Source organism: Piliocolobus tephrosceles, chromosome 5 (genome assembly GCF_002776525.5).
Source record: "Piliocolobus tephrosceles isolate RC106 chromosome 5, ASM277652v3, whole genome shotgun sequence".
Classification (NCBI taxonomy): domain Eukaryota; kingdom Metazoa; phylum Chordata; class Mammalia; order Primates; family Cercopithecidae; genus Piliocolobus; species Piliocolobus tephrosceles.
The window spans coordinates 8,516,742-8,541,141 of NC_045438.1; the positions used below are offsets into that span (position 1 = coordinate 8,516,742).

Here is a 24,400-nt window from a genome sequence, read left to right on the forward strand (position 1 = left end):
TACACATACTGTAACCCTAACCGTACATATATGTGTGTGTATATATATACACTCCCATATATGTGTATATATAATATAAATGCTCTGCCTATATATGTACCTGTATGTATACACAGATATATCCATCTACCTATCTGTCTTTTAGTCAGATCAGGTTGCTATAGGCATGGTGGCTTCTAAACTACAGAAATTTATTTTTCTTAGTTCTGGAGGCTGAAAGTCTGAGATCAGGGTGCCAATATAGTCAAGTTGTCATGAGGGCCCTCTTTCAGGTTGCAGATGGCTGACTTATTGTATCGTCACATGGCAGAGACCAGGGAGAGGAAACAAGATCTCTCATGACCCTTATGAAGGCATCAATCCCATTTATGTGGACTCTACTCTCATGATCTCATTTAATCCCAATTACTTCCCAAGGTCCCACCTCCTAATACCATCACATAGGGTGGGGGTAGTGTTTCAACATATAAATTTGTGAGGGGGGCACAAACCTTCACCCCATAACTCTCTCTCTCTCTCTATCATCTATCTAGCATTTATCTATTTCTCCTAATATCCTAATATATATTATATTATCTATCATCTATCTCTCCTTACATACATACACACATGTACACACACAGTAATATAAATACTAATATATATTTTCTAAGTGAAAATTACAGAATATACACATAATGGGGTGATGCCAATATTACTTTTTAAAAGTATATATGCATGGAAAAAGGAAAAAAGGAATACTACTAAATGAAGAGTAGGGGGTGGGTTATGAATGATTTTATCTTATTATTTTTTGGTGTGTTTTCAGAATTTTCAGTATTTTCAGATAAAGACTAATCTGGTTGGCATCAATACTCAAAAACCATTGCATTGTTAAAAATATTGCTCAGTTATCATAGATCTTAAATTGTATGGTGTATTAGCCTTCTAGGACTGCCATAACAAAATACTATGACCTGGGTAGCTTAAATACAGAAACTCATTTCTCACAGTTCTGGAACCTAGAAGTCCCACATCAAGGTGTGGGCAAGTTTGATTTCTCTTGCAACCTCTCTCTTTGGCTTGCAGAGGCCGCCTTCTTGGTGTGTCCTCACATGGCCTTTCTTCTCTGCATGTACATCTCTGATAGCTCTTCCCGTGTATGTAAGGCCACCTGTGCCATTGGGTTAGGGCCCCAGCCTTATGACCTTTTAAATATGAATTACCTCCTTAAAGGCCCTGTCTTCAAACACAGTCGCATGGAGGGTTAAGCCTTCAACATATACATTTTTGGAGTAGGGGGTCGGGATGGAGGAGCCACATTCTTCCCATAACTTGCAGCATGTAAAAATGAGCTTAAACTTATAAAACTGACTCAAGATAAAGTAAAGAAAGTCCTTACACAAAACAAAATTTCTATGTCGATTTTTTTCAGCTGTGATTATTTGTAACATCCTCATAGACTTGAAAATCAGTGTCTAGCCTCTAAATAAATGTTTCCATCTCCATTTCCCCCATTGCTACCCAAATATTTCCTTGATTATATTGTCATCTAATTATGTGAGTATGGATGATATTATTGTTAAGAATAATTTGTGCTTTAGAAATTAAATTATCTTTGAGACTTTTTAAAAAACAATGATTTGATTTTATTTTCTGAAACATAACCAGGTGCACATTTTTGTAAATGACTTGATTATTTACATTATAATGAATGAAAATTTATGTTTAGGCCTATGGAAATATATTCTCAAGCATAAGAAGAATTTAGAGAACTTTATTTGTTGGGTCTGTCGTTATGAATGACGTACAATATATACCTAGTTTCTTACTTGAAGATAAATATGTCTATACATAAATATGCATATAGGTGTATATACAAACAACTACAGGTACATATCTTTTCTGATTTAAGCATAATATGTGGACCGGGCGTAATGGCTCACACCTCTAATTCCCGGACCTTGGGAGGCCAAGGTGAGCAGATGGCTTGAGCCCAGGAGTTCAAGACCAGCCTGGGCAACATAGTGAAATACTGTCTCTTAAAAAAAAAAAAAACAAAAACAAAACTTAGCAGTATGTGGTGGCACGCACCTGTAGTCCTAGTTACTCAGGAAGCTGAGGTGGGAGGATTGCTTGAGCTCAAGAGTTGGAGGTTGCAGTGAGCTAAGATCATGCCACTGCACTCCAGCTTGGGTGACAGAGTGAGACTGTTTCAAAAAAAAAAAAAGAAAAGAAAAAGAAAAAGAAAAGAAAAGAAAAGAAAAAAACCACAACAATAAAGCAAAACCATGTTCTTTGTAGAGATTTTAGAAAAGACAGAAAAGTATGAAGAGGAAACGTATAACCATTATTCCATTACTCAGAGCTAACATGTTTAGTATGTTGCTATGTATTTGTGGCTGGCCTCTAAGATAGCACCCAATTCTCACCTCCTGCTCTTCACACCCTGTGTAGACAGCCTCCTCTCCTATGTAATCAGACTGATGTGCGTGACTATTAGAATAACTGGAAAGCAAGACTGGGCATGGTAGCTCAGGCCTGTAATCCTAGAGCTTTGGGAGGCAGTGGTGTGAGGATCATGTGAGTCCAAGAATTTGAGACCAGGCTGGGCAACACAGCAAGCCCCCATCTCTACAATTTTTTTTTTTTTTTTAATTAGCTGGGCATGGCAATACATTCCTGTACTCCTAGCTACTTGGAAGGCTGAGACAGGAGGATTGCTCGAGCCCAGGAGTTTGAGGCTGCGGTGAGCTATTATTGTGCCACTGCACCTCAGCCTGAGAGACAGAGCAAGACCCTGTATCTAAATAAATAAATAATAAAATAAAATAAAGAATAACTGAAGGCTGAGCTCAGTGGCCCACACCTACAATCTCAGCCCTTTGAAAACCCAAGGCAGGCAGATCACTTGAACCAGGAGATGGAGACCAGCCTGGGCCATATGGTGAAACCTCATCTCTACATAAAATTAGCAGATCATGGTGGCACATGCCTGTAGTTCCAGCTACTCCAAAGGCTGAGGTGGGAGGTCAGCAGGTTGGGCTGCAGTGAGCAAGGGTCATGCCACTGCACTCCAGCCTGGGTGACAGAGTGAAATCCTGTCTAAAGAAGAAAAGAATAACTTGAAAGTGACTATATATGATTTTTAAGTATAGGTCTTAAAAGAAATTGCAGTTTTTGTTTTGATTTCTTGGATTGGTTCCCTTGAAGGAATCCAGCCACCATGTTATAAAGATGCTATGTTATGAGGATATTCAAAGATCCCTGGGGAGACCCATGGGGACTGAAACTGATGTCTCCCACCAACAGCCAGCTTCAGCTTGCTTGCCCAGTGGGTGAGCCAGCTAGGAAGTGGGTCCTCTTTCCCTGGTAAGACCTTCAGAGGACTGCAACCCCTGCTAACATCTGATTGAAACCTCATGAGAGAACCAAGGAAGAACTGCCCATCTAAGCAATTCGCAAATTCATGACATATAAAAAAATGAGAGATGATAAGTGATTATTGCTGTTTTTAGCTGCTAAGTTTTTCAGTGATTCAGTGAAACAATAGATTAAACAATAGATTATGCTTCCAATCTTTTGTGTTATATTTATATTTTTATCCAATAAACTGTTCATTGAACATTTGTTGCATCAGTCAGGGCTGAACCACAGGGTCAGAACCAGAAGGAAATGTAGATGTGGGGTGTGTGTATTCATGGATTCACTACAAGGAATTGACCTATGACATTGTGGAGGCTCAGTAAACAAGCCTGAAGTTCACAGGGCAGGCAGCCAGGAAGGAAGATCATGAGCAGGCTGGAGTCCCAGGAGCGTGACCTGAAGCTTGTTGTCCACTGGTAGCAGCCAGATAGGGATGAAGATGCAGAGAGAAGGGAGCAATTGAACACCCAACTGCTGTTTGGAGTCTCTGAGTTAAGTAAAGCCCTAAGTCTTCTTTTAAAGGTCTTCAAACTAATTAACCCAGTTCCACCAAGCATAATCTCTCTTTCAATTAACTTAAAGTCAACTAATGTAGTACTTTCATAAATTACATTTGTGAAACCTCTTCATAGCAGCACTTAGATTAGTGTTTGAAAAACTGGAAGAAGGTGCTTGCATGCCACAAAACAGCCGCTGCCTCCCTTCCATCCTCCAACTCTCAGAAGAGATTATTTTTTGTCCTCTGTATTTGGAAACACAGTAGAAAGGTAACTCTAGAGGCTGTAATTTAGCCTAACTAGGTTGCACATCACAAAGCCATCACACACTGCTCATGTGCTAGACATCATCTGTGATATAGTTTGGTTGTGCCTTCACCCAAATCTCATCTTGAATTGTAGTTTCCATAATCCTCATGTGTTGTGGGAGGGACCTGGTGAGAAGTGATTGGATCATGGGGGTGGTTTCCCCCATGCTGTTCTCGTAATATTGAGTTCTCATGAAATCTGATGGGTTTTATAAGCATCTGGCATTTCCCCTGCTTGTACTTCTTCCTGCCACCTTGGGAAGAAGGTGCCTTGCTTCCCCTTTCTCCTTCCACCATGATTGTAAGTTTCCTGAGGCCTCCCCAGCCATGCTGAACTGTGAGTCAATTAAACCTTTTTTTTTTTCCATAAATTACCCAACCTTGGGTATTTCTTCATAGCAGCATGAAAATAGACTAATACAGTCTATGTCCTTGGGATACACTAGCAAATAAAACAGACAAGATCACCTCCATAATGGAGCTCATAGCTTAGTAGGAAAAGACAAAAAATTCACACATGAAAAAAAAAAAACTTAATCAAACAGATAATAAAAATAATATCAGAATGTGATGAATGAAAAGAAGAAAATAAAACTAGATAGTGGGATATAGGGTGATTGGTCAGAGGTTGCTAAAGTGGTCAGGAAAGCCTTCTTGGAAGACAGAATATTTGAATGGAACAGAACAATGAAAATTTACTCTCTAGTAATTGAAGGCCAACAGAAGAGTCTCTCACCCTGGAAATAGCAAGCACAAGGCTCTGAAATGGCAATGAGCTAGGCTTCTTTCAAGGGGTGGCAAGCAGGCAGTGTGGATGGGGCCAAATGAGAGAGGAAATAGAGGGTGAGTTCCGAGAGGTAGCACAGGGCCAGGTTGGGGTTTTATTTTTGGTGAGATGGGAAACCACTGTAGGTTTAGAGCAGAGGAGTGACATGATGTGACCTACATTGTAAAAGCAAGCAAGGACTGAAGCAGGGAGACCAGTCCGGATGCCTTTGCTGGAATCCAGGTAAGCGATGATGGTGCTTGGGCAAGATGGATATGATGGCAGTGACGAGTGAGAATTGTTGAGAGTTTGAATATATGCTGAAGGCTTTGCTGATGGTTTGAATTTGGGGTGTATGAAAAAGAGAAGAATCAAGAATGACTCCTAGAATTTCTGAACACAGAATTTTTGAATGTCTGTTTTGTCAAACAGGCTTGAAACAGATGGGACATTATAAAGCCAGAACCCTTCTTTCCTTTTCAGCTTTCTTCTAGTGCTGGTTTGTGCTACCAGCTTTCTTCTAGTGCTGGTTTGTGCTACTCTTCTGCAAATTTTGCTTATTCAGATTCACTTAACATGGACCATGCACACAATATTACATATCAATTATATGTCTTTTGCCCATGATATATGTAATTTTTAGAAAGGTTTTTAAACATGTCCAAGCTATTTTCTATATTAAGTAATACGTCTAAGATATCAATGCAGAACTATAATAACTGGCTTAAAAATCATCCACAAAACTCAAACATTGTTCAAAGAAATTTTTATTTTTTATTATCTAAAGATAAATAACTATGCCTTGCAATTGGATTGGGATTTTCTTTCCATTTTCAAAATACTTTCATATCATCCGCCTCCTATATCTCTACAGTATCCCTGAAGGTGAGCAGGGCAAGAAGGGCACACAAAATAATGGACCAAGAGAGAATGAGGTCTTCTGGTTCATTGTTAAACTATGAAGTTTAAGATTTAGAGCAGAAGGTACAAGGATTAGCATGACTGTTTCTATCTTAAGTAGTTTTCAGTCTAGAAGGGGAGAAAAATATGTAAACAAATAGCTGCAAGAGATTTGATGTAATAAGTATTATTATGAACAGCAGATAGAGATGAGTTTTGGAAACATGGCGGTGGAAGAGTCAGATTGAATGAAGTCACGAGGAAAGACAGAATATGCCTCCCAAAATAGAGACCAGGAGTGATGGCTCACGCCTAGAATCCCAGCACTTTGGGGGGTTAAGACAGGAGGATCACTTGAACCAAAGAGTTTGAGACCAGCCCAGGGAATATAGTAAAACCTCATCTCTAACACTAATACTAATAAGCTAGGTGGTACATGCCTGTAGCCCCACCTCCTTGGGAGGTTGAGGCAAGATGATTGCTGGAGCCCAGGAGGTCGAGGTTGCAGTGAGTTGTGATAGCACCATGCACTCCAGCCTGGGCAACAGAGGAAGACCCTATCTCAAAAAAAAAAAAAAAAAAAGGAAAAGAAAAAATGAAAAAAAGAAAAAAGAATATGCCTAAAATATCCTGTCAGTAGCATATCATAGCTTTCTTGGCACATATTTGCCATGAAAACTTGGGCCACTAGCAAGTCATGAATGTAAACAACAAAAGTAATACATGAGCCTGCCTCAAATAACATTTCCTTGAAGTGAGCACAGAAGATATTATTTTACCACGTAGAAGATAAAGCTTTGTGGAAAACATGAGTTCTTTCCAGGGCATTGATTAAACTATGAATTTTCTGTGGCTGAACATTTTCATCAGGTTGGTCAATGACATTGAATTTTATTTTAGACGGGATTGAAATCTTTTACTATTTAGAACATGCTTGTTATTGACATGGAAAACCTGTGGGGCTGGTCACCAATGGAGCAGGAGGAAGGGAAAATAACAAACGACAGTCAGGAAGGAGCCCTGAGGGTGCAATGGTGGCCTGGCAGTGGGGTGGCACTGTGGACATGCAACTGCCGGAACCAGAGTGACTGCCATCCTATCCTGGTAGTCATCTTGGCCACTGCAGCCTCTGCTAGACCAGCATGCACATTTCTTCAAGCAGGGACCATGTATAGTCTAATGGCAATCAGTGTATCCTTCTGTCAAGGGGAGAAAGAAAGAAACTTCTGTCCCTTCTGTAGGGGGGGTGGGGAAGGATGAAATCAGCAGGTATATTCTTTAGATGTTATTGTTTATGAGGCATTGACTTAAAATTGTAGCTAAATAATAGGATCAATAAGTCAGGACACTTCTGCACACTATGCTAGGAAGCATCTCTTACTTAACAAGGTTCTTCCTCTGTTCTTTTGAGTGAGGTGTCTAATGGGAGCAGTTAATTCATTGTGCTTTGAGTAATATTATTTTCTTAGAATGCCCTCAGGAGAAATCTCAGCGAATCATTAAATGTATGTATATGTGTGTATTAACATCATTGCAATACATGTCACTAGATTGCAAATCTCTATGCAATAAAACTGTTTCTGACAGCCTGTTTATTTCAAGCACTCTTTGCTTGAATACTCTTTTAACCTCCTCCTATACACTTGGACTTTCTTTGATGTCAAAATACATAACAGATATCCCTGACACCGAAAAAAAAATACAGTTATTCCTTAAACTATTAGCAGCCAAAGGAAAAAATGCAGAGAAATTTCAGGACTTCAAGGGAATGCTCTGTCTTAATATGAATGACTTGAATAATGTTAATGTCAATGCATAATAGAATTAACCTGGATGGAGCAAGAAAGAAACTTTCCTGTTTTATGTGTATATTATCTTGATTTCAGATTCAGAAACCCCTAATTAACTGGAATTCTGTAAAGTGAAATTGTAAGGAACCATCATTTCCTTTCTTAGAATTTCTTCAAAAGGAGAAGAAAGACAGATCACAGGAATTAGCAGACTGCATGGTGGTCCAATTGAGAAAAAAATGTGACTGCACCATTCTTCTGCCAAGGGTCTATGAGTGGCTGCAATACAAAAAGAATAAAACTCACCTCAAAGACTGTAAAAAGCAACAGAAATAATGGTAGGGTCATTTTGGGGGCCAACATGGATTCATGTCAACATTTCTTACTTTCCTCGTCAAATCTGCATAACTATTTAATCGTAATTGCCATCAGATAATAACTCTAAAACATGAACGTTTTCAACCATAAAATAAATATTAAGACAATTTGTATACACTGTTTACTAAAGCAGAAAATATATTTAAAAATTTTAGAAAAATTGTCAGTCATTAAGATTGAAACAAAATGGGATTTCATTTGAGTCTACCTAAAATTTTGTTTGTTTGTTTGGTAGTTTTTGAGATGGAGTCTCGCTCTGTCTCATATCTGTAGCATATCATACCAGGCTAGAGTGCAGTGGTACGATCTTGCCTCACTGCAGCCCGTGCCTCCTGGCTTCAAGCAATTCTCTTGCCCCAGCCTCCCAAGTAGCTGGGATTACAGGCATCTGCCACCATGCCAGGCTAATTTTTGTATTTTTAGTAGAGATTGGGTTTCACCATGTTGGCCAGGCTGGTCTTGAACTCCTGACCTCAAGTGATCCACCTGCCTCAGCCTCCCAAAGTACTTTGATTACAGGCGTGAGCCACTGCGCCCTGCCTAAAGTTTTTTATTATCTGAAAGACCTCTGTCCTTTAACTTTAGGCAATAATTAACTTTCCATTTTGCTTTGGCCTAGGTACTGCCACTTTTTAAATGAATTTCAATAGCTAAAGGCATAAACGATTTAGTAATTATTACAACTATTTTCTGAACTCCTGAAAAAATTTAAAATTTCAAAGCAAGCATGTTGGGAAATTTAAGGTGACCTCTTTTCTGCCCCCAAATTTAATTATACATGTACTCATGATCATGTGATCATATGTTAATAACATTGTATGAACTGTTAGTTTGTTTCTCATTCTATTTCTGTTTTGTTTTGGTTTTAGCTGTTATCAGAGCTAATTCACTCAACAAGCAGGTCCCAATTTGCATGGAAAAATATTATCTGTCTGGTTTTCTAATGTCCATAACAAAGGAAATCTAGCCAAGCATCCCATTCCAGATTTAGTGAGGATGACATGTTTGGCAGGAAGAAGAATATGATTTACCAATTGAAGAGCAGAATATCAAAGTGAGTAGAGTAAAAAAAAAAATTTTTAATGGATCTCTATTTTTATAGGGAAAGCTGATGAAAATGACATTAAAAATAAAAGCTATCTCTTCAAATTGATTTTTGTGGTCTTTATTAGTATTTAATATTTCAATTTGATGTGCTATATTTCCTTTGGTAGTCTTCTATTTTCATGGGCAAGTTCAGTCTATAAATTGGGAACTTATTGTCAGTGAGTTCCATCTTCCTTTCATATCAGACCTTATTTAAAGCTAAACAAATTCATTCTGGATTTTAGGTGTATATGTTGTGGAGTTTTTGTTTCATTTTGTTTTTAAGTTGCAAGTGTAAGACACAGTTCAGACACTAGCACTAAATAAAAATGATCACAAATTTGTTACTTTTCTAAAGATTCTGGAAGGGTCTCTTTTTATAGGCTAGATCATAATTTTAAATGTTGCTATGAAAGCAGGCACACAGCACAGTGGTCTTCTGTCTGGCCAACTGCTTCTAATGTTTAAGCCAGCATCCCCGAGCAGCTCTCAGGAACCCTTTGGGTGTAGTTTCTGTATCTGAAATGAAGGCTTGTACCAACTAATCGCTAAAGGTCCTCTTCTTACTTTAATTCTATAAAAACAATTATCTTTGCAATGTTCTTTTAAAATAAGATATAGGGGAAACTTGGGATCTTTTAGTATAAGAACTGAAGAAAATAGGGAGCAGAAAGTTATCATTGAATGTTAACCAAAGACACACATTCTTATAAAAATTCTCATACAGAACTAGGTAAAATGAGAGTCCCAACAACAGTATCCGCATGCACTGAATTTTTTTCCATTTTAGTATGTTTTGATACACTGTTGTGCCAGCGCTAACAAAATGAGTTTTCAAGCAATAGTGTTTTCCCAAAGGAAAAAATTGTCGGTTTTTGTCCGTGTGGGAAGTGTGTGGGCAGGACTCTCAACTTTCAGGAAAACTTCTGTCTTTTTAGAAAGAGATTTTCCAGATACTTTTTGAATTGCTTCTCTGAAAATAATGAGAAGTCTGTGAAAACAGAATTGCCAGAACTACTTGCTTGTTGGTGGGGGTGACCTGTGGCTGCTCTCAACTCTCTAGGTGTTGAGAGCAGAAACCAAGAGGAAGAAGGTGCCTGCAGTGAGGTCAGGGAGCAGTGGGCCTACGGCTGCTTTGGATCACGGTCTGATTAACCAGATCTCCGCAAGGGATATAGATTGTGGATATATAATGTGTGTGTCCCACCAAATGTATATAGTGAAGTTCTAATCCTCATCTTAATTTCTGCAATATCATAATTTTTATGTTGAAATACCATATGTGCCAGTGTTAGAAGATAGGCCTTTGGGAAGTGATTAGTCATGAGGGGAGAGCACTGATGAATGAGGTTAGTGCCCCTATAAAAGAGGCCCAAGAGAGACCCTTGCCCCTTCTACCATGTGAGGACACAGAAAGAAGGCACCATCTACGAACCTGAAAACGGGTCATTACCAGACACTCAACCTGCTAGTGCTTTGATCTTGGACTTCCTAGCCTCCAAAACTGTGAGAAATGAATTTCTCTTGTTTATAAGCCACTCGGTTTATGGTATTTTGTTGTAGCAGCCTGAGGGAACTGACGCATTTGTTACGGGTTGAACTGAGTCCTCTCAAAAATTCCTGACTCCTAATACCATAAAATGTGACTTTTTGGCTGGGCACAGAGGCTCACACCTGTAATCCCAGCACTTTGGGAGGCCGAGGCAGGCAGATTACCTGAGGTCAAGAGTTTGAGACCAGCCTGACCAACATGGAGAAATCTCGTGTCTACTAAAAATACAAAATCAGCCGGGCTTGGTAGTGCATACCTGTAATCCCAGTTAGTCAGGAGGCTGAGGCAGGAGAATCGCTGGAACCCAGGAGGCGGAGGTTGTGGTGAGCTGAGATCACGCCATTGCACTCCAATCTGGGCAACAAGAGTGAAACTCCATCTCAAAAAAAAAAGGATGTGACTTTTTGTAGAGATAGGGTCTTTATAGAGGTAATCACCATAAAATGAGATCATTAGAGTGGACCTCAATCCAATATGACTGGTGTTCTCATAAATAGGGGTGAATTTGGGCACAGATGCAGGGGGAGAATGTCATGTGAACGCAAAGGGAGTGATTTACAAGCCAAAGAGAGAAAGACCCTGAAATAGATCCTTTCCTGGCAGCCCTCAGAAACAATCCTGCCAACACCTTGATTTTGAACTTCTAGTTTTCGGAACTGTGAGACAATAAATTTCTGTTGCTTAAACCACTCAGGTTATTACACTTTTTTACTGCAGCCTTAGCAAACTAATACAACACTCAGTCTAAATAAATTTAAGGATTAAGTAAGCAGTGAAAATCCTAATTGTATTTGAGCTATCTCACAGAGTTAAGTAACATTTTTGTTTCTTTGAAGTAAAATATTCTTGCGATTTTATGGGTAATCAAAATAATTTTTAATTGAAAAATAATGTATGTATGTGTGTATATATATATATACACACACATATATTGTATAAAATGTTAAACTAACTGAGGCTGGGCGTGGTGGCTCTCTCCTATAATCCCAGCACTTTGGGAGGTTGAAGCAGACTGATGACTTGAGGACAGGAGTTTGAGACCAACCTGGGCAACATAGCAAGACCCTGTCTCTACAAAATATCAAAAAAGCTAGCCTGGTGGGATGACTAATGCCTATAATCCCAGCTACTTGGGAGGCTAAGGTGAGAGGATTGTTTGAACCCAGGAAGTTGAGGGTGCAGTGAGTTGTGATTGCACCACTATACTCCAGCCTGAGCAATAGAGCAAGACCCTGTCTGAAAAAAAGAAAAGTTAAATGATATGAAATATAAAATAAAAGTCATTCTTCATCTCCCTTTCCCCAGTTTTAATTACCTCCCTGGAAGTTAGCTGTTTGGAACCTAACATTATAGTTTTGCAGTGCTTGATTCTGAATTCTACACTGTACAGACTTGAATAAGATTCTAGCCTGGTGTTGGAGTTTTGCTAAAACATCACATTTAGAGTTCATGTTGTGGAACTATGTTATAAGTAAGATCTTACACTTCTATTATCTCAGCACTATGGATAGGCTCCAAAATAGGCCTGTTATTTTAAAATTCCATCCTGTAATAGGCCACATGTTTAGAATTTAGTATATTATCAAGCAAGGGAGAATTTTAAAATATCAGTTTTCAACTGTGTCATTCTCTGTCTTTGTTTTTTACTTATTATTATTAATTTATTATCTTTGAGAAAGAGTTTCGCTCTTGTTGCCCAGGCTGGAGTACAATGGTGCGATCTCAGCTCAGTGCAACCTCCACCTCCCAGGTTCAAGCAATTCTCATGCCTCAGCCTTCCGAATAGCTGGGATTACAGGCACCCGACCATGTACGGCTAATTTTTTTGTATTTTTAGTAAGGATGGGGTTTCACCATGTCGTCCAGGCTGGTCTCGAACTCCTGACCTTAGGTGATCCACCCACCTTGGCCTCTCAAAGTACTGGGATTACAGGCGTGAGCCACCACACCTGGCCAATTTTTTTAATCTTTTTTTGAGACAGAGTCTCGCTCTATCACCCAAGCTGGAGTGCAGCAGTGCAATTTTAGTTCACTGCAACCTCCACCTCCTGAATTCAAGTGATTCTCTGGCCTCAGCCCCCTGAATAGCTGGGATTACAGGCACATGCCACCATGCCCGGCTACTTTTTGTATTTTTAGTAGAGATGGGGTTTCACTGTGTTGGCCAGGCTGGTCTTGAACTCCTCTCCTCAAGTGATCAGTCTGCCTTGGCCTCCCAAAATGCTGGGATTACAGGCGTGAGCCACTACAACCTGGCCTATTGCTTAAAATATTTTTATAGTTAATAAAAGAATAATTTGATTGAGGGGAATGGGGAGATGTTGGTAGAAAGCATCAGTTAGAATGGATAAGTTCTGGAGGTTTATTGTAGAACATGGTGATTATAGTTCATAATAGTAATGTATACTTGAACATTGCTAAGAAATTAGATCTTAAATGTTCCATCACACACACGCACACACAAAGATAAAAGTAGGTAAGGTGATGGATACAGAAACCAGCTTGATATAATCATTTTAGAATGCATATATATATCTCTAAACATTATCTTGTACATTGTAAATATATATAATTTTTATTTGTCAATTGTATCCTAATAAAACAAGTGGGGGAAAAAAAGGAACAACTGACTACCTTTTGTTCAAGCTGTTTTCTAGAAACCAGGAATAAATTACCTGCCTTCTATGAAGTTTGAGTCAGTGACAACATACTGATACTCTTTTTACAGACAACTCAGTAAAACAGTAGCTCACCTACCTGAAATAATAAACTAGTACTTCAATTATAAAGATTCTGAACAGATTAAATTAATCTTACAAAAGCCACACAAGACAGGTAGTGATAGAATGTTCCTTCAGTCCTTACTTGGTGTCTGTACACTCATGATTCATATATCATTCTAACATTTTTTCCTGATGTAGTTATTGAGTCCAAAGTCCTCTTCATACAAAGGAGGAAACATTTTACTTCTAACATGCTTCCTGGTTAAGATTAAGAAGAAAAAATTAAACTCCTAGTCATTAGGAGAGAACCAAAAACTACAAAATGCTACAGTAGGTTGAAAACAGTTGTCTGGAGTCATTTTGTAAAAAGGAGAAACATCTCACTTGATTCTTTGTCTTGAAGTCATTCTTATATTAGAATTATTTTAGTTAGTCCTTTTTTGTTGTTTTTGAGACAGTCTCCCTTTGTCACCCAGGCTGGAGTATAATGGTACAATCTCGGCTCACTGCAACCTCCACCTGTCAGGTTCAAGCGATTCTCCTGCCTCGGCTTCTCGAGTAGCTGGGATTACAGGCACGTGCCACCACGCCTGGCTAATTTTTGTATTTTTAGTAGAGATGGGGTTTCAACATGTTGGCCATGTTGGTCTCGAACTCCTGACCTAAAGCAATCCACCTACTTCGGCTTCCTAAAGCGCTGGTATTACAGGCGTGAGCCACCGCGCCTGGCCTTATTTTAGAATTACTAATAACTGAAGCTCAAAAGTGGTCCTGGATCATTTGGAAGAAAAAGTGTTGTTATCAATATGCCCTCTTTAAGAAGGTAGAAAATTGTGTAATATATGTAAGAATGATTTCTGGCCAGGCGTGGTGGTTCATACCTGTAATCCCAGCACTTTGGGAGGCCAAGGCAGGTGGATCACCTGAGGTTAGGAGTTCAAGACCAGCCTGGCCAACATGGTGAAACCCTGTCTCTACTAAAAATTACAAAAATTAGCCAGCTACGGTGCTGGGCGCCTGTAATCCCAGCTACTCAGGAGGCTGAGGCAGAGATAATTGCTTGAACCCAGGTGTCGGAAGTTGCAGTGAGCTGAGATCGTGCCACTGCACTCCAGCCTGGGCGACTCTGTCTCAGAAATAAATAAATAAACAAATAAATAATAAATCAAGTATTTCATTTGTTAAAATACCTGCATTTATGATTATACCTTAGTCTATTGGACTTTAGTAAGATAGAGATTTAGTCCATTGGTTGACAGTAAATTATATATATAAAATATTATATATAATTTATGTATTATATATTATATGTATAAACTTAAATGTGTGTGGTACTGTTATTTTATTAGGCAAGATGATAGCTATATTGTGTCAGAATAAGGTGCACCCTACAGCATTCGTATACAGAATAGGGTCACTAAGATGAATGGACTTCAAATAAAGAGGCAAATAAAATGTATGCCTTTCACTTATTTATAAAAAACCTACAATAAAGGAGAATCAGGAGACCATAAAAAGATGATGTACCGTTGGTAATTTTACAGGTATCTTCTTTTCCTTAGCATCATATCAATTGGTCCATTGTTATTCAGATCATATTCAAATAGTCCAAAAATGTCAGTTTAGGATTGGAAACAATTAAAGGCTGGGTACATATCAGATGAAGTTTTCAGCATTATAATTAAATGAAGGCAATATTTGTCATATGGAACAAAGGAACTGTCTAGTAATAAAATTTACACCAACTTCTAAACAATGAACTTAGGCGTGCATGCTATTTGGTGATTCCTTGATAACCTATCTAAGTATGAAGTTAGGTGCATTAAGCTAACAAAGGAAAAAAGCTTATTTATAACAGCACTGTAGGCAGAGGTCTTTCAAAGTGCAAACATACCATCTTCCCTTCCCAGGGAGCAATTGCTTTGCACAGATGCTCTACAAATATCAAGCACAAGGAACCTGGGTTTTAATTACAAAGTAAAATATCATTTCAAAATTGCATAATTGGTGGTTGCCTTTTGCAATGCAATGAACATAAGGGAACCTGACATTAAATGTTTGATGTGTTGCCATGACATTTTCTTAAATTTTATTTTATGCTGCTTTTAAGCTGCAAACTCTGTTAAATTTGAATTCTTTAAAGGGTGGGTTAACAGAATTATACCGTTGAAAAACCTAACTCTGATGTTGGAATGCTTATGTTCACAAATTGTACAGTTCAGATTTTAGAAAAAAAGTAAATACAGAAGTAAAGACATAATGGGGTCTTTGTGTTCTCCTTACAGTAGTGACATGTTTTCCTGGAGATAGAGGCCATTTAGTCAGGGAGGGATGTCTCTAGCTTTCCCTTTGAGTAAAGGGAAAAATAATAGAATGAGGAAAATACAGTGGCAATCAGTGCCCACCACATTTGAATGTTCAGGCCATTGAAATTGAGAGAAAAATGTCACAGACACGGTGTGGTTACAGAGATGCTGGAAGGAGCAGTGGTAGGACTGGTGTTGCCCTAGTTTTCTCTATTCCAGAAAATGCCTTCAACCATTATATATATACTGTTTGCCCGGGATGCACTAGAGTATATACTATTTGCTCAGCAGGGTTTGACTTCAAGAAGTCATCTGTTCTATCTGTAAGAGCAAAGGACAATTAGATGTGGAATATTTTTCCTCATAGTAATATAGGGAAAGAATATATATAAATACATTTATTTATTTTAATTGAATTTAATTTTATTTAGAGACAAGGTCTTGCTCTGTCACCCAGGTTGGAGTGCGGTGACACAATCGTGTCTCACTGTAGCCTCAACCTCCGGCGCTCGATTGATTCTCCCACCTCAGCCTCCTGAGTAGTGAGACTACAGGCACCTGCCACCATGCCTGGCTGATTTTTGTACTATTTTTGTAGAGACAGTGTCTTACTATGTTGCCTGGCTGGTCTCAAACTCCTGGACTCAAGCAATCTGCCTGCCTTTGTCTCCCAAAGTGCTGAGATTACAGGCATGAACCAACATGTCCGACCCTATATATATATATGTTTTTAATATTTATATATTATATATAAATGTTTATATATATTATATATAAATGTTTATATATAATATATATATATATATATATATATATATAAATTAGAGATGAGGTCTCACTATGTTTCTCAGACTGATCCTGAACTTCTGGGCTTCAGTGATCCTCTAGCCTGGGCCCTCCAAGGTGCTGGGATTACTGGCATGAGCTACCATGCCTGGTTGAAAATAAATGATGAATGAGGAAAATAGAAAGCCTTGGGTTGTTAAACCATTTATTCTCTTTTAAGACACCTACTGACTCATACAGGAAGACGCCTTCTTGGGTGGATACAACATATTTTGAATGCTTCCCCACTTTTGATTGCTTAATGTTCATATTGAAATAAGAATTGTCAGGAAGGCTGAGAATGAAATTGAGCCCAAGGAAGTGGTTCGCAGCCCTGCACAGGCAGCATCCCCCTATTTTACTAAACATTAGCATATCTTACTCAGTTACATTTTGGGGTCAGTTCCTCTGCCCCAAATGGACATTTTTTGTTTGTTTCAATGCCATTATTGAAATGTCATTATTGTCAAATAACAGAAGTAGGACCACCTATATACACAAACAACCTGTATTTCTGGTATTTTCCTTAATTTTAAAAATATGCATAAAAGTCATTATAAACAGAGAAAGACCAAGACTTACTAGACTAATGATAGAAGCTCAAGGCCGACACTCAAATTTTCCCTTCTTTCCTTTAAAATGATGATTTCATTAGGAATTTAAAATATCAAATTATTTCTGTTAATATTACTGATAATATTACTTGCATTTATGAAGCAATACATACGCAAGATATCGACGAAGAAGCACTTCTGTTAACTGTTCTATAGGAAGTTGAAAGACTTTCTCCCACAGTTGTTCAGCTCGAGGGCTAGAACTCCAGAACTACCTTCTATTTCAGGGTTCTTTTTGCCTGTTGCTATGAAAAAAATTTAGCCTGTCTCCAAACAAACATTCCCATTTTATATGACCTTTTAAAATATGATGCTTTAGATACGAAAGTGCACCCAAATCAGGCCCATTATGACATGCATAGAGGTTGGATTAGTATGGAGGCTTCTAATTCAGCCAAACAATTCTTCTTTTTAAAATTATGGTGCTGTTTTTGTTAGGTTGATCGCCAGAATAATTGATTTGATTTTGTGTGTAAGCTGCTTGAAGGAATGCTGCAGATGGACAATTTTAAATACTACAGACTGGGTGCAGCATCTCATGCCTGCAATCCCAGTACTTTGAGAGGCTGAGGCCAGAGGATCACTTGAGGCCAGGAGTTTCAAACCAGATGGGGCAACAGAGCAAGACCTCATCTCTACAAAAAAATTTTAAAAATATATGTGTATGTGTGTATGTATATATATATATTTAGCTGGGTATGATGGCATACGCCTGTAGTCCCAGCTACTTGGGATGCTGAGGTGAAAGGATCACTTGAGCCAGGGAGGTTGAGGCTGCAGTGAGCCGTGATTGTACCACTGCAGTCTGACCTGGGTCAGTCTGACCAAAGATATATATATATATATCTTTGGTATACATCTATTTTCCTAGAGTGATTTCTGATTCAGTGAAAAATCTATGCTTTAAAAGATGTATCAAAGACTATACTTCCCAGCATCATTCCTATGGTTCATTACTAGAAAAGCTTCTCCAACAGTGTAGAGCACTAAGAACCAGAAGGAGGAGGTGCAGTGTTCTCTCTTTAGTGTGAAGCCAGCTTTGCTCTTTGGAAAGGAGTGATTCCATTTTTAATTTAAGAATTTTTTTTCTTAAAATAATACAACAAAGAGAATCAAAACACCGGGTTAATAAGGTGGTGAAGATTCTGAGAGTTGTAGGAGATGTCGTAATAATCCTAGTTACATTTCTTTCTCATATAAAAATGAAGAAACAGGATTTGTTTTATCAACTCAGTAGAAGATTTGTTTAATCTCTTATAGAGAGTAGATATATATTTTTACAATCTGGATTAAAAATATTATTTTCAATAATTGGCAGGCTTAATTTGTACTAGAAAGCTAAATTTAGGCCTTAGATAAATGTAGTAAGCATATTTTGCTTAATGTATATTTACGCAGATTTTTCAAAAGTGGTAAATTGTAGTGCCTTTGTTCAAGGCACTGAAACATGTAAGCAGAAAATCTCATTTTCAGAAATTAAAAAGAAAACTAAGGAGAAAAATCAGTTTATAAAAAGACCACATCAGTTCAAAATGAAGTAAAAATAACAGATATAATAGACTTTGATGTTCACAGAATATACTTATAGGAATTATGAACCAATTTTATTTCCTGTTGTTTATAATAGATTAACAATATATATAGACTTTTACTTTTAATTCCTTATTCCTGGTTCTTGGCACATAGTTTAAAATATTTGCTGTTTTTTAAGTAAAAGAATGAATGACACTATACTGGAGAATAATTCAATCTAGTTTTATTGGTATGATTTAGGCTTACACCTGATTTGCTCTATAGCAGTCATATTATTATATAATTTATCAGCAGTAAATGATCATGATTCTATATGGGTTCACATTCATAAAACATATATAATATAAAAACCCAGATTGTTTCACTTGAAATGGTTTTCAAAGATTCAGTACAGACCAAATGCCTTTCACCGCTAAAACACCCAACACAGCTGAAAATAATACACTGAAGTTAGTGAGTGAATAGTAGTTATTTTGTAGATGATCATGAGTGGGGTTGATACAGAGATTTTAAAAATCTATTGTCTTATTTTTAAGTTTCACACCAGTAACCCATGTATGCACTTTAACTCCAACAGCTAAATGTTTGGGAATGAGTCCTTGCTTATTTCCTTCAGTTCTGCCTAGAGTGTTCTTTCCTTCCCTTCTGCCTATCCAAACCCCCAGAACCAATCTAAAATATCACCATCTACAGCCCTGTTTCCATGAGACCTTTAAAATTCTAACCCCGGCACAGTGTTATAACCTTCACTGAGCACCAGTGTTGTCGTTATATATCACTTATATATATTCTGCCTTTTTACCTGTGTCATTCACCAAACGGCTATTATAAGCTGCTTATAACTATTAGCTTTGAGTGATATTCTCACATTCTACTGTTTTTAGCAATGTTTTGCATATACCAATTACTTAATAAATATTTGCTGACCTGGGTCAACAGCTGCCTTCCTGCCAATCACAAGATACCGTTCAGAATTTTCTTACTGTTGGGAGCTAGTCATCTGTTTGTTGACCTCTTCCTGCTCCACAATGATAAAAATACAGTCTAATAAAGATATTGAGCTCACCTCAGAGCTTTGCTAAGAACTTCAAAAAAATTATACGCAATAGCTAACATTTATTCATATTTTACTATGTGTCAGACATATCAAGGTCACTGTGCCAAGGCTTTTGTACTAAGACTTGTATAATCATGATCTCATTTATGTCTCAGAATAATAATTTTGTGTAATAATAGTTTTACCCCTATTGAGATCTTAGAGTTATTAAATAACCTGCTTAATGCTACTGAACTGCTAATGGCAAGGCAAAGACTTAAACCCATGCACGTAACTACTAATTCTATTGTGTCTCTTCAAGTGCCCAAAGCCAGTCAAGAAGCAGGAAGAACTGAGTTCTAGAGTTCTTAGTGCATGGTTGAGCAAGTGGTTCATATTGGCCCCCTGATGCTTATTAATTCAATTTATTTATTTCAGACAGAAGTCTTACTATCTTTGCCTAGCTGATCTTGAACTCTTGGGCTCAAGTGATCCTTCCAACCCAGCCTTCCAAGTAGCTGGGACTGACTACAGGCTTGCACCACTGCATCGTGTGATGCTTTTTTTTTTTTCTAACCGAATATTGTAAATCCAGTAATATATCTGAAATATTAGGTACATAGAATATTTGCAGAAGTATTAAGTCAGCCATCTAAACATGGTATTTATCAAAACATAATACCTTAAGTTGAATTTTAGTTTAAGATTTTGTTTCCTTCCATCCTGGTTAACACGGTGAAAACCAGTCTCTACTAAAAATACAAAAAATTAGCCAGGCGAGGTGGCGGGCACCTGTAGTCCCAGCTACTCTGGAGGCTGAGGCAGGAGAATGGCATGAACCTGGGAGGCGGAGCTTGCAGTGAGCCGAGATCGCGCCACTGCACTCCAGTCTGGGCAACGAGCGAGACTCCGTCTTTGTTTCCTTTACATCAAGTGCTATAAATTACAAAGCATTTTCATATATATTATATCTCATTATATTCTTACAACCATTAGGTCACTGGCTATATATTATCTGGCTTTACTGCACAGGATTTGGGTTTGAGAAAGAAGGGTAGGTAACTTTTATCAAATCACACAGTAAGTAAATGTCTAAGAATTAGCTTTTTTTATTACACTTTTCTGACTCCAGGACATGGTAGCACATATTAATAGCTCAACATGTAATGTGCATTTATAAGCAAGATTCCACAAAATTTAGACATACAAGTTTACTATTTATGTATTTATCTACTTATTTTTGAGACAGAGTTTCACTCTTGTTGCCCAGGCTGGAGTGCAATGGCATGATCTCGGCTCACTGCAACCTCCATCTGCCTCCTGGGTTCAAGTGTTTCTCCTGCCTCAGCCTCCCGAGTAGCTGGGATTACAGGCACCCACCACAATGCCCACAATGCCCAGCTAACTGTTGTATTTTTAGTAGTGACAGGGTTTGGCCGTGTTGGTCAGGCTGGTCTCAAACTCCTGACCTCAGGTGATCCACCCACCTCAGCCTCCTAAAGTGCTGGGATTACAGATGTGAGCTACCACGCCTGACCCTATAATTTATTATCAATCATCCAAATCAGGACCCCTTGAGAATGACCATACCAAACTAACTGAGAAGCTGGAAAACAAGCATAAATTGGGACAAGCTTAGACAAACTGGAATATGTGATTCTGTAATTTTAATGGCACCTATCATGTGCTAGGTCTTACTCTAAGGACTTTATATGAATTAACTCAATGAATTTTTTTTTTTTTTTAAATGGAGTCTCATCTTGCTCTGTCACCCAGGCTGTAGTACAGTGGCATGATCTTGGCTCACTGCAATCTCTGGCTGCTGGGTTCAAGTAATTCTCCCTGCCTCAGCCTCCTGAGTAGCTGAGATTACAGATACCTGCCACCACAACTAATTTTTGTATTTTTAGTAGAGACGGGGTTTCACCATGTTGGCCAAGCTAGTTTTGAACTCCTGACCTCAGGTGATCCACCCACTTCAGCCTCCCAAAGTATTGGGATTACAGGCGTGAAGCCACTGCACCTGCCCTCAATTAATGCTTATGAAGTAGGAATTACGCTCATTTTTCAGATGAGCTTTTTTGTGAGGTGTCCCAGACCACATGGCATTTGTGGATTCTTTCCAATGCACTTTGCCGTCTTCAATCTCTTTGCTTGTCTAATACAGGGAAAGGGAGAGCAAAAGCCAAGAAGATAAGGATTTGGATAATGGCAGGCAATGATTATCAGAATTTAGTGGATGAAAAAGTTATCTAGCTGTTTTCCAATGCCAGTATCAGCATAGAAGTTCGTGGGAAGCCATCGCAATTTTATACCAAGGAAGTATAAATAACATATCTAACAATCTTACAGATTACCCTTTTTCTATTGCATGCTTACACACTTTAGATTTTGATGTACTTAGTGCTCTTGGAAAACTATTTGAAGATCTGTGAACAATTACCTAGGTAGAGCCATTAGCAGATAACTTACGGATGTTTCTAGGTGAATTGAGGCAACCGATCGGGATTAATATACTAGGTTTCAACCTGAGATCGATCCCAATTTCACTGCAGAAAGATCTCAGGCTGGCCCTGACTCTGCTAAGGCTAAAGTTTGTTTGTGTTTTCTAAGTGGGTGTCATCTGTGTGAAGTCCTGAACCATGTCTTTAAGTACATTCTTTTCTTCTCTGAGAGAAGATTGTTGGCATTCCACTTCACTTGTCAAGCTGCATAGAAAAGACTGGAGATCTACAAGTGAAAGGAAATATTTCAACAAACAATGCCTGGTGCTTACAATCTGATCACTTTACAAACAAATGGATGCTTTCTCTATTGTGCAAATGACCTCATCATGGAAAGTAGATTAAGCTCAGCATCACTCTACTCAGAGCTATCTTCCAACACTTCTCATAATCCTCTGCCTATTCTTCTACTCCATTGTTCCCTAAAACAACAGAGAAAACTCTGAACAACAATGTTCATTTGAGTATTTTAAAGAATGGGTAAACATACCTTCAAATAGTTAAATGTAAATAATGTTTTTGTTAAGTGTGGTAAATTACATTCACAACTACCTTATAAAACAACCTTTATTTTGGGCAGGCATTATTCTTGGACCTCTTTCATGACTTTTTATTCTCACAATATTCTGGGCAGCACTCCTTTTTCCATTCTATATATAACAAAATCAAGGGTAAAAGAGATGACATAACTCACTCAAGGTCGGATGGAATGCTTTACTAAAGTACATCAGTTTCACTATTAAAAATTTAGAGCCAGCGTGGTGGCTCAAGCCTGTAATTCCAGCACTTTGGGAGGCTGAGGCGGGCAGATCACTTGAAGTCAGGAGTTCAAACCAGCCTGGTCAACATGGTGAAACCCTGTCTCTACTAGAGATACAAAAATTAGCCAGGCATGGTGGCACACATCTGTAATCCCAGCTACTCGGGAAGCTGAGACAGGAGAATAGCTTGAACCTGGGAGATGGAGGTTGCAGTGAGTGGAGATCGCACCACTGTACTCCAGTCTGAGCGACAGAGCAAGACTGTCTCAAAAAAAAAAAAAAAAAAAGAGAGACACACAAGACCAGGCACCACAGCTCATGGCCGTAGTACCAGCTACTCAGGAGGCTTGAGGCTTAAGGCTGAGACCAGGAACTCAAGGCTGCAGTGAGCTATGACGGAGTGTACCCACCACACTCCAGCCTGGGTGATAGAGAGATACCTCATCTCTAAAAAATAAAAATGAAGAAAATGACGTGCAGAAAGGTGAGGTTTGCTATCATCACATGGGTTCAAGACAAAATATCTCCTGACTTTACAGACAGTGCTCATTCTATCACACCTAAGCTACAAATAGTTACTGCAGTTATTTGTTTTGTGGATCAGGGCATAATAATAACTAATTACAATTATTATTATTATAAGCATGAGCACTTATGAAGAGTTTATGATGTGTCATACAGTTCATCACATGTTGTTCATATGTATTATCCCATTTAAGGCTCACAACATTGTGAAGTTAGTACTAATATTATTCACATTTTGTAGGAAAGGAATTAAACTCAGAGAGGTTAACAGTGTTCAACGACATGCTGTAAGTAAACTGAGATCAGTCTAGGTCAGAGCCAAGGCTCACAACTATGCTCAGCTCTCAGTCTTGCTGGGTCTTTCCTCTCCACAGCAAGAGGCCCTTGACTTCTACCAGCATGCTGGGTCCGAGCTCAGCCACTGGAACCAATTCTGATTTGTAAATGGAAAGATTTGAAGTCTTCTCTGCTGCTAGAATGGCTTTTATGTTTTCTGCTTGTTTTTGAGACCCGTCTCCTCCATCTTCACCTCTTGCCAGTTCCTGTTACTTTAGATCTCCTCTCCTGGCAGCTGTTGGTACCTCCTCTTGTGATGCAAGCCTCTATGGATGGATTGTAAACTCCTGCATACTTCCTTGTAGAATCTGAGCACAGACTGGTTAACTTCTATTACATCCAGTTTCACCTTTCACTGCTGGGTGAAGATCCTATTATAGAAGCACACACACACACACACACTATATATATGTACACAGTTTATCACCGGATAATAGCCAGGAATGACTGACTCTAAATGAAGTGCTGCTTTTGGACTAAATTTATATATGTATGGTATATATTTGATATATTTTCAATACATAAGTAGAAATTATTTTGATTTAATTGCCTTTG

The 24,400-nt window shown here is 38.4% G+C and overlaps 1 non-coding gene across 1 annotated transcript; it reads left to right on the forward strand.

Moving 5' to 3' along the window:
* The first annotated feature begins 18,068 nt into the window (after positions 1-18,068).
* On the forward strand, positions 18,069-18,276 carry LOC111547363. The gene has a single exon (XR_002733110.1). It is a non-coding gene; the product is annotated as a small nucleolar RNA U3 (small nucleolar RNA).
* The last annotated feature ends 6,124 nt before the right edge of the window (positions 18,277-24,400 follow it).